The sequence below is a fragment of the Bos javanicus genome, chromosome 23 (assembly GCF_032452875.1).
Source record: "Bos javanicus breed banteng chromosome 23, ARS-OSU_banteng_1.0, whole genome shotgun sequence".
NCBI lineage: Eukaryota > Metazoa > Chordata > Mammalia > Artiodactyla > Bovidae > Bos > Bos javanicus.
In genome coordinates this window covers 47,654,909-47,668,942 of record NC_083890.1, presented here as the reverse complement: position 1 = coordinate 47,668,942, position 14,034 = coordinate 47,654,909, and the positions used below count along the sequence as shown (strand labels likewise).

General features: G+C 44.4%; 1 long non-coding RNA gene across 5 annotated transcripts in view; it reads left to right on the top strand.

The window, feature by feature from the left end:
* Positions 1–1,769: 1,769 nt before the first annotated feature.
* LOC133236729 (uncharacterized) overlaps positions 1,770–14,034 on the top strand; it is a 29,390-nt gene continuing 17,125 nt past the window's right edge. For 2 of the 5 annotated variants that reach the window (XR_009733003.1, XR_009733001.1), the window contains exons 1-2: positions 3,894–4,481; positions 5,417–5,804. This is a non-coding gene — a long non-coding RNA (uncharacterized LOC133236729). Of the gene's footprint in view, positions 3,864–3,893; positions 4,482–4,856; positions 5,089–5,416; positions 5,805–14,034 lie in introns of those variants that run through there. The other 3 variants (XR_009733005.1, XR_009733002.1, XR_009733004.1) reach the window with 3 other exon arrangements.

Sequence of the window (14,034 nt, the reverse complement as noted above, 5' to 3'; positions counted from 1 at the left end):
TTGAAGAGTTGTTACCACTATTTCATCTCCAATTTGTTAACAAAAAATAAAATTATAAATTCCACATCAGTTTCAAATAGACTGAATAATACATTATGTTCCTAATGTCTTGATAATAAAGTACTTTTATTTTTAACATTGTTTCCATTAGAACCTGGTTTTCTTTTAGCTGTTTTTTCATAATAAATTTTTATATAATTTTTTTTGGGGGGGTTCCCTTGTAGCTCAGTTGGTAAAGAATCCGCCTGCAATGCAGGTGACCTGGGTTTGATTTCTGGGTCGGGAAGATCCCCTGGAGAAGGAAATGGCAACTCACTCCAGTATTCTTGCTGGAGAATCCCATGGACAGAGGAGCCTGGCGGGCTACAGTCTATGGGGTTGCAAGAGTCGGACATGACTGAGCGACTAAGCACACACACATATATAATTTTTATATTAAGTGTTTTAATATGAAGTTTTAGCCTTGTGGTTTTCCTTTTATAAAATGGGCTATTTTTCTACTTGCTTCTCAATAGTGTTTTTTTTTCTTTTTTGATTTCTTGGTAAGTTGAACCTTGCTGTAAGCTCCCGAGCCTTCAGTAAAAGAGCTTAGGGGTAAACAGGTAGGTAGGTCAGGGTTCAAATTCCTGTCTCTGCCTTTTACAGGCTGCCTGACCTGGGCAGGCTTCCTGGCCTCTAGAAAGCTCTATTCAAGTGTGAAAGGGGGACCTGGAGGAGCCTGTTGGGTGGGTGTGGGGAGAAGTGAAGGATGGGCTGGGCCTCCTGCCACCTCGTGCTGTTCCTTATTATTTCTGTTATTACTCTACAGACAAGCTCTCTGTTATTCAGAATTGTTCATCTGTAAATGTTTGTCTCAGAAAAATGATGCATCTCCCTAAAATACGTGACATCCAGAACGATCACAAGGCATTGGAAAATTCTGAACTATCTTGAATTCCTTTTTTTTTTGTTTCGTGTTGGCTATACGATGTGGCCTGGGGGGACTTAGTTCCCTGACCAGGGATCGAACCTGTGCCCCTTGCAGTGGAAGTGTGGCGTCCTAACCACTGGATTGCCCGGGATTCAATCTTGAATTCTTAGAGGAAAGTGATATTAGGGACTGAATGATTATTTGTGGTGGTTTTTGTTTAGTTGCTAAGTTATGTTCGACTCTTTGCAACCCCCATGGACTGTAGCCCGCCAGGCTCCTCTGTCCATGGGATTTCCCAGGTAAGAATCTACCCACCCACTGGAGTGGGTAGCCATTTCTTTCTCCAGGGGATCTTCCTGACCCAGGGATCGAACTGGGGTCTCCAGCATTACAGGGAGATTCTTTAAATTCCTGTTTGAGCCACCAGGGAAGACCCACCCTCTACCCTTTAAGTACTAAGCTGCTTAAAATATCATTCTGCTTATTGTAATTTGATGTGTGAGATTCTGGCAGGCATTTACAATTCAGATCCCACTCCTAAGAGATTCTCATTTAGGGCCTGTTCCTGTGATTTCCTTATGGACGCCTGAGATCGTTAGGTAAAATGCATATATATGCTCAGAGATAAATGTTTATCATCATCACCTCAATGAAGCATTTACCAGTCCTGACACGTTCTAATGTCCTGGGTGCTCCAGCAGCTCCTTCCCCCCTCCTTGTCCACGGTGGTCCTCCTCCCCTCTCCCTCTCCCCACATCTCAAAATTTCCAAGTATTGCCCCCATCAATCACTAGAATTTAGCTGGCAGCAGGGAAAGTGGGGGAGGAGGGGTTGGCTGGGCAGCAGAATCATTATCCAAATACCTCGTTCAAAAAAAAAAAGTGGGGGGTGGCGGGAGATAATGGCCTCTTTGTGTGGAGGGAGAAGGCAGAGGGGAAGGGGGAGGGGGGCTTGCTGACACTTGGGACTCCAGCTGTTTTCCAAGAGGCGGATGGTGTGAGTGGTGGCAGCTTACAGAGGGGTGCTGCCTGTCTCCAGAAGGAAAGAAAAGCCTCCCCCCAGGCTGGACCTCTGCACGCTTGACTCACAGCCACTCAGTTTGCTCTGTTCCCTCGCACCGGGCTCATGCTTCTCCTGTGACCTCGTCTGGGTCGCTCACATGAATCATGTCGCTCCCAGGGTGCAGTCCAGGGTTCTTGGCATGACGCACAGCACCTCACCTCTGCCGCCTGCTTCACTTCCCGCTTTAGTCCTCACCCCCAGCACCACTCAGTCAGGGTATCGACAGTAGACTCAGGAACACGCCTTTTCACAAAGCTCACCAGGCAGCGCTGAGGCATCCGAAGCTGTCCTTGCAAATGGCTGTTCAGAAGCTCAAGACGCCATTCAGGCCTCTGTTTTTCTGTAATCAAGGCTCAGGAAAGGAGGCATTAGAAAGTGTTTCAGTTACCAAGTCCCCTTGGTTAAGGTCCAAGGCAGAATCCTGTTATGGTTAATTCTGCACAAAAAGTTTTGTTTAGAGTTAAACTGCAGGATATTATTGTTGCTCATCCCTCAAAAGATTGTGTGTTTGTTATAAGCCTGTGCGCTAAACCAGTGACATTATTCCACTGTCTCATTTCTGGAGCCTCGTACTTCCTTACGCCCATGTCAAGTCTTAATCTAAGAGGAGGGGAACGTGGAAATAATAGAGTGAGAAATAAGAACGAAAAGACTTCCCCACAAGATTATATGGCAAACTAGCAAAAATGGGACATATGGATATCCAAAGTATCAGCAAATGACTATCATATATATTTTCATTTAATTTCATTTGGCCATATCAAACTTGAAACTTTTAAAACATAAATTTTAATAACACAGGAATATGCTTATGGTTTAATAACATGGAAAATACAATTCTATGCAAAATGTTAAAGAAAATTTCGGGATGCAAAATAGGTTTTGTAATATAACCTTGGTTGTATAAAATATGCATGGAAAAAACCCCTCATAATATTAAATTCATATTGGTTCTCTCAGGTGTTGAGATACTGACTTTTTAAATTCCATTTTCCTTATGCCCCAATCCTTTCCAAATTTCCGAGTTAACACATATTACTTTTGGAATTGGGGAAATATAAGCTTATTTTGGGGCTTCCCTGGTGGCTCAGTGGTAAAGAGCTTGCCTGCCATGCAGAAGACTCAGGCGTTTCAGTCCCTGGGTTGGGAAGATCCCTAGGAGGAGGAAATGGCAACCCACTCCAGTCTTCTTGCCTGGAGAATCCCATGGACAGAGAAGCCTGGTGGGCTACAGTCCTTGGGGTTGCAGAGTCAGACACGACTGAGCAACTAAACCACCACAACAAGCTTACTTTTGTGATTGTCATTGTTAAGCCTGCAACAGAAAAAGGCACGAAGGTGACAGAGAAGCTGGCAAAGGTGTAGGAGGGAGAGAGAGACAGAGAAAGAAAGAGAAAAAGTAGGATGAGAGGAAACAAGAGTAAGGCAAGGAGACCAGTGCACATTTTGCTTCAAAACCTGAGGAAATACCCATTATTTGAATCGCATCTTCCAGCTGGGACTTCTGATTTCTAAGCAGCCTAGAACTCTGATCAGAAGATACCACAAAGAGACAGCTCTTGTACAGTTTACTGGTGTTCTTTACAATGACACATGGTGGAAACAACAGCTTCTTTTTACCATCAGCACTGAAAGCACCAGGAGCTCCGGGCCGTTGCTTTCAAGTCCTGGGCGTATTGATAAATGAGTCACACGCTGGCAGAGCTCCAGCGTTTCAGGAATGTTTCCTATGTCCTTTCTGCTGCTTTCTACTGTTCAGATGCTTCCAAGTCAATCGTGAAGGCTATGAAGCTCCGACCCTGCCCACCAGTGTGTTCTCTGGTCCCCAGGATGAGTCCAGGACCTGGCTGTTGCTGTGACCACCCTGACCTGCAGAGAAGCTCCAGACTCGGTGAGATTGGCAGTTGGATCAGACCATGAATATGCAGAAGGCAGGAGGGAGGCAATGACTACCCAACACATAATGACTGAATTACAATTTTAAAATGGAATGAGTTGGATAGTTATTATCAGTGTAATTATTCATAAATGTGCCTAATTATTCATAATTATTCAGAAGTATATCACTTCCCTGATTGCCATAAGTGATCTCGGAGGCCAATTACGATGCGCTTCTGGCCGCAGGACTCGGGGAGCGTTACCCCTTCTGTCTTGGCGCATCCGCACTCGGTCTCCGGCCTGACTCCGCGGGGAGATCTTTGTGTCGTTGGGCCCTTTAACTACACACAACAAACCCTCGGCTTGAAACCCAGCTGATTACCAAGCCCCCGTCGCCTTTCTTCCCCGTTTCCGGTCCCAAGCTCCTCTTGTTTGGGTTCGGTCTGTTCCTTCGAGGGCGCTCTTTGATGCTGTTTAATTAGGGCTCTCTTGTTGTCACTCCGGCATTTGACATCTTAATAGCGTTGCAGGGCATACGGTGCGAACCAGGGCAAGAAGGGAGGGACCCCTGCCTGGATACAGCTGAAGTGGAGAGGCCGAAAGCCTGGGCCACTTGGCCAGCCTGCAGAGGGTGAGCCGTTAAGTGAGAGCTTTCAGGTTTCTGATAAATCTAGAGATCCTCTCACGTAGGCGAAGGCAGTCCCCTTAACTCACTGCCTCCCCAGACACCTGGGACTTCGTTTCAAAATAAGGCAGCCTAGGAGAACATTTCCAGTTTTTCCAGAGAATTTTCACGTTGACCTGGATGAGGCAAAGCACCGACGTGGACTCAGGCTCTCAACTTGCTATTTGGGCCGAGGTCCTCACGAATGCAGACTTCAGAGATGGAGGCACGGCTCAATTTCTTCTTCTTTTTTTTTTTTCCTCCCTGGAAAACATTACAGCAATTACCATATTGTGGGGCAGCATGATCAAGTGCAAATTAGCATATAGATTAGTTCTGGGGGGCAGGGAGAAGGAGAGGTGGGTTAAGATCTTGAAAATCATGTAGAGTTATGCTGCACAAAGAGGGACGTGCAGAAATCTTCCAGGTTTTGCTCTACCTAACGCTGTGTACACGTGAACGCCTCTGACAGGGGTCAGCGGGCAGTTTCTAAGGGAACCAGGACAATTCGGTTCTGACCGTTGCTGAGATGAGACGAGGGACTGGGCCGTGTAAGAAGTTGCAGATCTGTTTGGTAGATTTTTAAGACTTTTTTTTTTTTTTTTTTTTTACCAGCTTTTTGCTCCTGATTTCTTTAGTAAGACTAGCCTCTAATTAATTGGAATCACCAAATTCAATTTTTGTGTTTTGTCCGAGAAATGAAAATGGTTAAATTTTGACTGACGGGGTGAAAAGAGGGACACAAAAAAGAAAAGAGTATAATTTAGAACTGAGACTTGTGGGGGAAATGTGCTGAAAGGCGGCAGGCAAAAACGAGGCAGATTAAATTACTGCCTTCTAACCTAAAAATATAAAAGCAGACTGGAAAACAAACCCCTACAGGACCCACCTTTTCTTTCTAGATTCTCTAACAACGCAGGAGATCGGTTCAGAGTCAGTTACTCCGTCACCTCCACGCTCAACCAGCTGTAGCATCTGAAATGGCACCAGCTGTAGCATCTGACACCAGCGGTCGAAGTTTCTGCATTTTGAAGAAATGGTACCGGTTAGATTCTTCCTACAGCTGCTGTAGAGCGGAGTTCAGAGGAGAGGCAGAGCTGTGAGGACGGAGTGGCCAGGAATACTTTCGTGGTATTTGGGAACGACCTTGGCCACAAGGGTACGTGGAATATGAATCAGTATTTAAGAGGACACTGCGGCCAGGGTGATGGACAGGACTCAGAGGGCAAGGAGCCATGTGTGAGGAGCCTGGCCTGGCAGAGCAGAGGGTCTGTGCTGAGGTGGTGGCAGGTAAGGATAAAACGGGGTAATGAAACCCAAGGCAGAGATCAACCTCTTTCATTCTTTGCAATCTGCTTAAAGTGAAAGTGAAAGTCGCTCAGTCATATCCAACTCTTTGACCCCGTGGACTATCAGTATGAAATTCTCCAGGCCAGAATCCTGGAGTGGGTGGCCTTTCCCTTCTCCAGGGGATCTTCCCAACCCAGAGATTGAACCCAGGTCTCCTGCATTGCAGGTGGATTCTTTACCAGCTGAGCTACAGGGGAAGGCCCTGCTTAAAAGGATCTAGCAATAACCACTTTGAAAAATTACTATATGATAAAGAAATCAGTTTTTTCTTCCTGAATTTCTGGCACATAGTAGGCAGATGACAGCTGTTTCATTACATTAATGAGTTAATGTAACTCATTAACTGTAAAATCAGCTCAGGATAAACAACAAGGTCTATTGTATAGCACAGGGAATCATATCGAGTCTCCTGGGATAAATCATAATGGAAAAGAATATGCTTATATAAAAGAATGTATGCATGTGTGTGACTGAGTCACTTTGTTGTACAGCAGAGATCGGCACAATATTGTAAGTCAAGTACACTTCAATTAAAATAAAAATTAAGGGACTTCCCTGGTAGTCCGGGCTTTCTTTATATATCAGATGGTAAAGAATCTGCCTCTGAAGCAGGAGCCCCAGGTTCAGTCCCTTAGCTGGGGAGATCCCCTGGAGAAGGAAATGGCAGCCCACTCCAGTATTCTTACCTGGAGGATCCCATGGACAGAGGAGCCTGGTGGGTCACAGTCTATGGGGTCAGTCTCAAAGAGTTGGACAGGACTGACTGACTTTCCCTCTAGACTCCCTGGCAGTCCAGAAACTGCCAGGACTATGCATGTCCACTGCAGGGGGCATGGGTTTGATCCCTGGATGGCATCACCGACTCAATAGACATGACTACGAGCAAACTCCAGGAGATAGAGAAGGACAGGGAAGCCTGGTGTGCTGCAGTCCATGGGGTCGCAAAGAGTCAGACACGCCCGAACAACTGAACAACAGCAATAACAAGAGAACTAACATCTTGCGTGCCACAAAGCATGGCCAAAAAAAGAAAAAATAACAATTATCATAATAAAAAAATGTAAAAAAAAGCCCTCAAAACAACAACAAAGAAGAAAACCAGTGTACAGCCAGTGTGAGGCATGCGAGTCTCCCTGTAGTAAGTCTTATCACCAAGAAACAAATCAAACATTTTTTTAAAAATAAACACTGCTGCTGCTGCTGCTAAGTCGCTTCAGTCGTGTCCAACTCTGTGTGACCCCATAGACGGCAGCCCAACAGGCTCCCCCGTCCCTGGGATTCTCCAGGTAAGAATACTGGAGTGGGTTGCCATTTCCTTCTCCAGTGTAGGAAAGAGAAAAGTGGAAGTGAAGTCGCTCAGTCGTTTCCGACTCTTAGTGACCCCATGGACTGCAGCCTACCAGGCTCCTCCATCCATGGGATTTTCCAGGCAAGAGTACTGGAGTGGGTTGCCGTTGCCTTCTCCGAAAAATAAACACAGTTCTTCTTAAAAATAATATCCCTCATTGGCTATTCTGGTTGGGAGCTGGCTAAGATTGGGGTATGGAAGAAACTTTCCCAGCAAAACAGAAAAACAAAAGACATGTGTGTGAGCCAGTGAACAGGGAAGATAAGCCAGAAGGACCGGCAGGGAGATTTCTTTTCCCCCAAAGACTCGAAAGGATAAAAGCCAGAAGAATGTGCTCCAGAGCCTGACCAGTCAGCGTGGCTACAAAGCAGAGTGGGTTACATGGCCTGTGATGGCTGGAGCCAACACAGCATATTTTATGGCCCATTAGGTAGATCTGACCTGAGTTTGAGCAAGCTCTGGGAGTTGGTGATGGACAGGGAAGCCTGGCGTGCTGCAGTCCATGGGGTCGCAAAGAGTCGGACACAACTGAGCGACTGAACTGAACTAGGTAGATCTGAAAACTAATCTGGTCCCAGGGGCAGGGTTGGGGCATGAGATAGCCATCTGGCCATGTGAAATTTGGCATGACATCCTGGGTACCAGCCCAGTGCCACACACTGGCCCTAGAGACCCCATCAACTGTGCACCCCAGGGGCCTCCAAAGACATCTGGGTGCATTCTGGAGTCTCTTTCCTACTCAGATTCTCCAAATGCTGTGAGAAGCTAGTTAGGAAGAGTACAAGGTCTTCCGTCTCAGACAAAAGTAGCTGAGACATAGTAGGTGCTCAAAAAATATAGTGAAGAAGTATTTGTTGAAAGAATCTTCCCTTTTGTTCAGTTTGGAACACCAGGTCCTGTGGTTTTTATTTCCTAGACTGTCTCTCATTATCTATTTTTCAACATTTAACACAGCTATTACATGCTTTTTTTTTTTTAAAAAGAAATTTGTTTATAAATGAAATGCCTTATTCTTGCAATTAGATTTCAGACTGCTGTGGGATGGAGACCTTCTGGTGGTTCTGATCTCTCTGGTCTCTCATCCAGGGGAATGCTTTGCTCACCACCTGTGTGTGATCATTAGTGACACTGGAGGGCACCTCTGTTCTGATAGAATTGGTACTCCATTAGCAATCAGAAAATCAGGCTTGTTTGTAATCTGACGGGCAGCATAAGAGTAAGTAAATTATAGTCTTTTGGAGCCTCAGTTTGATCATATGTAAAGTATGAATAATAATTTGTGTCCTTCCTGTAAAACAGGGTCAAATAATTGGATTTGTTTTAAGTCATATATTTAAATAAATAAGTAATAGCCAGAGTATATCCATCTACTCTGTTTTCTAGTGGTATGCTCCTGCTCAGTTGCTCAGTTGAATCTGACTCTTTGTGACTCCATGGACTGTAGCTGCTGGGCTCTTCTGTCCATGGACTTTTCCAGGCAAAAATACTGGAGTGGGTTGCCATTTCCTATTCTAGGGGATCTTCCTGACCCAAGGATTGGACCCAAGTCTCTTGCATTGGCAGGCGGGTTCTTTACCACTGTGCCACCTGGGAAGCCCCAAATAATTGGATTTGTAAGGCTCAAATAAATTACTGTCTGCTAAAGTGTTCCAGCTACTTCTTAAATTTAGCTATGATGGTACTCTTTGATGTAGTTTATGATGTACACAGACATTTCTGTATTCCAGGAATTCCCACTCTTAAGGAAAGTGGGGGATTCCTGGAGTACAGAAATGACTAACCCATCACTAACTGGTAGTTGGCTGTGATGGGTTAGTGCTGGATTGGGGACCCGTTGGTAAAACTTAGCACGAGGGGGACAAGACCATGCTAATAAACATTGGAAAATTCACCCAGTGGCTAACTGAGAAAACTGTTCATTTCACCCTCTTCTTGCCCATCATACTTTATGTTCCCAACAAATTCAAGAAACTTCTTGAGACGTTCTAATTTTCACTTTTCTAGTTAGAGCCTTTTCTGTTTAAAGAAGTCCCTTTAACATTCTTGTAAGGCCTCCTTAGTGGTGATGAACTCCTTTAGCTTTCTTTTGTCTGGGAAACTTTATCTCTTCTCAAATTCTAAACGATAATCTTACTGGATTGAGAATTCTTGGTTCTAAGTTTTTTCCTTTCAGCACTTTGACTGTATTGGGCCAGTCTTTCTGATCTGTGGTATTTCTTTTTTTTAATTATTTTTTATTGGACTAGAATTGATTAATTACTCTTGCCTAGAAAATTCCATGGATGGAGGAGCCTGGTGGGCTGCAGTCCACGGGATTATGAAGAGTCGGACACGACTGAGCAAGTTCACGACTTCACGAGTCTTACCAAAGTCATCATACATTTACTTATATTTACCTTTAATAAAGGCTTCCCTGGTAGTTCAACTGGTAAAGAATCCGCCTGCAGTGCAGGAGATCCTGGTTCAATCCCTGGGTCGGGAAGATCCCCTGGAGAAGGGATAGGCTACCCACTCCAGGATTCTTGAGCCTCCCTGATGGCTCAGACGGTCAAACTGAGAAACATCTACTAATTCCTTGAGTTTCAAGAAGCCTTATTTTCCCATCCTAGTCCTTTTGATGACATCTTTTTTTCTTTCTTTCTTAAACTTTTTTATTTTAGACATTTTCAAGCATACACAAAAGTAGACAGAATGGTCTGTTTTGTTCCTATTTACTAATTATCCAGCTTCAACAGTCATCAGCCTTCACCTTTTATTCATCTGGTATCCTGTCTCATCTTCATCCTTCACCTTCCAACCTTCCATCTCTGAGACCAGCTTAACCGTATGAGTCTTATAGTTCCTTTTCAAACTCTTGCTAATTATTTAATAGTACATTGGCAACAACCTTCGCTCATCCCTAATGGAAGAGGCAGGCTCTAATTCGGTCTCTGGTTTGTGAGGCTTCCTGCTAAAGCTAAACCCTTAAGCTATGTTCTTGCAGTCTGGGACATTAGCAAGATCTCTCGATTGAATTACAGAATCACTTTCCACCAAGGAATCAGTTTTGTGGAGTACTTAACACTGAACTACAAGAGGAGGCACAGGAGTAACGGGTCTTCTCAGTAATGTCATCTTTTTTTTCCCTTCTGTAAATCAAAGGCGGTATTACAAGACCTTCAGCTTTGTGGCATGAGTGGAGTTAGAAGTTTACAGGGGCTGGAAATAGCCCTTCAGATGATAGCATTTTTGTTCTCCTGCAGGTTTATTCTTTTTACCTGTAGTTAATATGAATCATTGAAGGATCTGAGATTTTTCTGTGATTTGAAACTTTTTTTTCTGGGACACAGATTCAGGAGTTTCGAGGGACCTACAGGCTGAAACAGCATTGATGCCCTCACTCCATTCTGCCTTCTGCCAGTGACCTCTCTGGGGGCTCTCTGATGCTGCCCGTGTTCAGCAGGGCCTCTGCCCTCCAGCTTGAGGATCAGAGTTTACAGGTCATTGCGGGCTCTGAGACAGCCTGCACTCTCTTCTGGGTTGACTCTGGCAGTGCAACAAAGAGAACCTCGGTGAGAAGCTCAGTCCTCAGGAAGGTCCTTGGGCGACACGCAGCAGGCCAGCTGGTCCAGAGGGCGCTCAAGGCAGGAGGCTGAGTTCGCTTCCCACCTGGGGTTCGATGCCCTCCCTCCTTTCATCACGGGGGTTCTGAACCTCAGAGTGTCAACCCTCTGCTGCCTCTTGTTACTTCTAGAAGACTGAATTTTCTGAACATTTTCTCAAAGCAGTACTTAATCGCATTTTACTTTTGTTAAAAATCAAACTCGCGTAAGATTGCCTGTCAACATGGGAGCAAACAGAGGAACTAGAGAAAAGGGGAAAAGATGAAAACATTGTATACATTTGGGAACTGAAATCTTATGTCTCTTTTTGGGGAGAGGGGGATAACGAAACCATTCTATGCCCTGATTCTGGCCGTGTTTAAACACATCTATTCATATATTAAAATTCAAAGTTCATCTATTCATGTATCAAAATGGAAAGACTTGTACGTCAAAAGAAAAAAAAGGTCAATTTTACTGTTATAATTTAAAAATAAAATAGTTAACCAGGGGAAAAATAAAAATTCTAGGCTTGTTCAAGTTTGAAATTCAAGAAGCCAATGGGTAAATACTGAAGATTCTGAGAAGAAAGTGGGGAGGAGACAGCAGCTGGGGATTGTCAATCATTTTTCGTGTTGTTTAAAACTTTTAAAAAAGATTTTAAAATTCTTACTTATTACACAAATGATTTTGTAATGACAGAGATTATAGAAAGTTACCAAGAGTCTTCTAACTATAGTAAATCCCCTGATTTGCATTTAAAAAATCCTTTAGTGACTTCCCTGGTATTCTAATGGTTAAGACTCCACACTTGAAATGCTGAGGATGCGAGTCTGATCCTTGGTTGGGGAACTAAGATCCCGCATGCCTAAAGGTGTGGCAAAAGAGAGAGAAAGAAAGAAAGAAAGAAAAAGAGAGAAAGACAGAGAGAGACAAGGAAAGAGAGAGACAGAGGAGAGAGAGAGAAAGAAAGAAAGTCCTTTCAGCTCAGTCAAGCTCTGCTCTTCCCTCCCTTCATTGGACAAAGGCGAGTCTGGCTCCAAGCTTCCTGCAGAGAAGGAGAGGGTCTCCCACTACTCCCGAGAGCCTGAGACAACCATTCTCTGCCCCATTCCAGAATCAGAAGCTGCCTTATAGCAAGACAGCCCTGGGTGACTCCCTTGGAGTCCACTTTGGAGTTTGAGAATTCCTGGTTGGAGACCCCTGGTTGCCATGGAGATTGCCATTGAGGCTTCAAGAAAATCCTTCCTCTGAGGGTGCCCCGCAGCACACACCCCACCCCTGTTCCAGCAGCTGAGAGTGAGGGCATGCTCCCCAGGATTCCTCCCAGCAACGTGAGACCAGTGTATCAGAGGTGCCCCAGGAGGCCTATCTTGATTCCATTCACAGCATCACAGGCATATTCCAGGAGAACTCTGCCTGTTATCCTAAGCCATCTGCTTTTCCTTTTAAATTTAAGTCATCTCCACCAGGTTTAGTGGAGCAGGCTGAGGTGTGTGGGGCTGGGTAGAATGTGGGAGAATGTGGCATTTAACTGGAAGTTGAAGAAGGTGCAGCTGAGCAAAGGGAGGTGCCTGGGGCAGAAAGAGATCCCTTGTTGGGAGGGTGGTAAGGATGGGTTGAGAGTTCGGGGTTTGCAGATGCAGACTTACGTGCAGGATGGATAAAAAACAAGGTCCTACTATGTAGCACTGGGAGCTCCAGTCAACATCCTGTGACCAAATCATAATGGAAAAGAGTGTACATGTATCTGTATAACTAGGGCACTTCGCCGTACAGCAGAAATTAACACAACACTGCATGGAATACTACTCAGCCATTAAAAAGAATGAAATAATGCCATTTGCAGCAACATGAATGAACCTAGAGATTGTCATACTGAGTGAAGTAAGGCAGAAAGGGAATGAGAGATATCATAGGACATCCCTTATGTGTGAAATTGAAAAAGGAATGATGCAGATGAACTTACACAACAGAAAGAGACTCATAGACGTAGAGAAAGAATTTATGGTTGCCGGGGGTATGTATGGGGGGAAGGGATAGTTAGGGAGTACGGGGTCAACATGTACACTCTGCTGTATTTAAAGTGGATAACCAACAAGGACCTGGGAACCAACAGGCACAGGGGACTCTGCTGCATGCTGTGTGGCAGCCTGGATGGGAGGGGAGTTCGGGGGAGAATGGATACATGGGTATGTGTGGCTGAGTCCCTTTGCTGTCCACCTGAGACGATCACAGCATTGTTTGTTAATCCTCTATTCCCCAATTAAAAAAAAACACATTATAAATCAACTTCAATAAAATAAAATAGTTCAGCTATTAAAAAGAAGAGTCTCTCCGATCTCACTTACTTGGTGGGGCAGAATTGTTCCATGCAGAGCTGTGGGGTTCTACACCCCGCTGTGGGAAGCTGTGTCATGAGTGTGTTATCCTGAGCATGTTTTGTGACCGCTAATGTCCAAATGAGATTTCCCCTCTGGGTCCTGAATGTCAGTGCGGACAGGCTCCAGACCTGCTGGTGAAAGAAGCAAAATGAGTGTCTCCCTGCAGGTGACAGAGCCAGGTCCATGTGCCTTTAACTTTATGCAGAAAAAAATTCCAGTGGAAAAACTATGAATGAGCACCCACTGAGATTGCTCACATCATATATTTTTCTTTTTAATTAATATTTCATGACCAGTTAACCAGCAGTCTGTTATCCTTCTAATAAAGAAAAAGGTGTTATAACCAATAAAATATATTTATTGCCCTCATTTTAAAGTCTTAATTAAGGACCCATCCCTCATGAAAATCTTTCTTAAAATACCATCGGAAGTGCATGAGCGAGAAGGAAGGAAGCTGTGGCATACTGAAAAAGAAACGTGTCCTCTCAGGGTTAGCCCATGATGTGTGTGTCTTGGACCAGTTTGTAAATACATGCGGTATTAGCTTGTTTTGGAAGAGATGGTTCTGTAAGTAAAAATATGAATGTGATTTGCTCTGTGGATTTTATGTGTAGAATGCGTATGCTATAGAATTTGAGGAATTCGGAGATTTTTCTTTTGTAAACTCAATATAAAAAGATAATGCTGCGCTATGTTCAGGGAGTAACATGTGAGTTAGGCAGGAGTTTCTGAGTTAAGCAGGAACCCGTGATAAGAAAAGGAGTTTCAGGCTAACAGTATGGTCTTCGGTGGGTGTAATACACTGTTCTAGAATCATGGCTGTCGTTCTTGCTGGATTCTTTAGGTTGTAGGTTCCA